A 2,264-nucleotide genomic window follows, 5' to 3' on the forward strand; every position below is an offset into this window, starting at 1 on the left:
TAACAATTAAATTTTATTTATAATAATGATTTTTAACAATTATAATAAGGATTTTTAAAAATATAAATTATATTTTTTATCAGAAATAATATAATAATAAGTTTATTCCACGTAAGCATTTGCCACGTCAGCTTTTTATTGATACGTCATTAAAAAAATGACAACTCATCATGATTTGGACTCAAATTCTGTTTGGGGGACTAAAACTTGGGAGAAACAAAATGGGGGGACTAATTTCAATTTTCACCTATAATAGGGGGACCAAAAGTGCAATTAAGCCAAATTAATATGTTATTTTCATGTAATTTAAATAACTGTATAATATATTGTCTAATTCTTTTATGGAAACAAATTTATATCATTTCACTTGATCAAAATAATGGTGTAATAAGAACATCAAGAGCATGAAGATGATTCATATTTTAATAAATTAAGATGAATTTTATTTATTTTGATTTGATTTGTAATAGTTCTTAATTTTCTTTAATTTAAAATTGTAATAATTTTAATTTAAATTTAGTTGATGTCATATGTAAGTGAAGATACTTTAATTTTTTCCATTTAATTTATTTTAGAAAATATGATGTAAGCCCAATAGTACCAAACCTCAAGAATATTAGTTAAGAAATGATGAAAAAAACATATAGAATGTCTGTTGGGAGAAGTTAATTATCCTTACATAGTCTTAAGGTCGAGTCTCTTAGATAGAAAATGAGGCATTTCGAAGTTTTGTACCAATCAAAGGGTCCATCTATGTGATCTAGCAAAATTCCAATTAGTCATGGTCCAATATTGGCATTTACGAGCCAATATCACATATAAAAACATAAATAAAATCAAATATATTTATTCAAAAATGTAACCTTTGGAATCATCAGTATGTTGAATTATAATTTATGCTTTTTGATTAAAAAATTATTATTTCTTTAATAGTTTCTTTAAGACATTAATTTTTTTCCTATTTATTTGTCATTTTGATATTTTAAGTTAACATGAATTATTATTTTGTCAATTATATTAATGTTGCACTTGTTCTTTTTGGAATTTTATTCAGATTCCACTCCTGCGATTATTTATTCATTCTATGGTCGTTAAAATATAAAAATTGTAATGTGATAGAAATAAAAAAAACAAACAAAAAACACTACATAACAGTGTCCTTTTGTTTTTCTGAAATGTACATAACAATATCTTGATGAGTTGGAATAGCAAGTAAACAAGTTATAAAAAAACACACTAGGCAATAAAGCTAAAAGAGTTATTTATTTATTTATTTATTCATTTATTTATTTTTTATTTACAAATAACACATTTATTTATTTATTATTTACAAATAACACAGTTGTTGAATGGAAAACCACGTTGATATTTTAATTCATGATTCAGTAATGATCAAGAATTATTTTGATATTAAATTGCATCTTTTAAAAAAAATTAGTTGAGTGACAGACTAAAATACGATGATTTCCTTATCTTGAATCAAACGTCATGGACTCGTGTGAATCTATAGTGGTGGATCACGCTACCTATATACACTGCTCTAAAGAAGCATAGCCAGAAAAAGCCATACCGATATTACAAAATACACGATATGATCATGCCAAAAACAAAAGACAAAAGCATATAATATAGTTTTCAAGATTCTAGAACGACAAAGTAAAATATCATAACTATCTTTCCAATTGATAGTTAACACATGCAAAGACTATTTGTATGCAGACTAATCTTACTCTATGTCCCAAAAATAAATGAGTTTAATTTTAATGCAACCTCAACGTATTACCATCAATCTTATGCAAAATAAAATATTCACCATAACAATGTTTCTTTGAGATCAAATTAATAGGCCAAAATATTAAGAGTAATATATTAAGCAACAATCAGCAGTAGTAACAGTCCTCTAATTTCGTGCAGTGGAGGGTACTGGCGTCTAACACAAATGGCAAGTGTTGTAAATCTCATAATACCGAGTTTGAATTTTACTCTACTAAAAAATGATGCATTTTGATACCCAGAATTCCTGGTTTATATACTAGCTAGCTGAAACAGCCAGTTTGCAACTGTTCAATCCTGGGACCCTTACATGGCAATCAAATTCATGCCAAAGATTTCATACAATCAAATGTTTACATGAGTGAATTTCACATTATAATGTGCAAAAGCAATAGGACTATAGGAGGAAGGTAGGAATGTACATGTACAAAGAAGACAAATTACAATAAGATAAACAAATAAAAATGCCCATCTTTTGATTTTTCTTTTAG

This window comes from Cicer arietinum, chromosome 6 (assembly GCF_000331145.2).
Source record: "Cicer arietinum cultivar CDC Frontier isolate Library 1 chromosome 6, Cicar.CDCFrontier_v2.0, whole genome shotgun sequence".
Lineage (NCBI taxonomy): Eukaryota > Viridiplantae > Streptophyta > Magnoliopsida > Fabales > Fabaceae > Cicer > Cicer arietinum.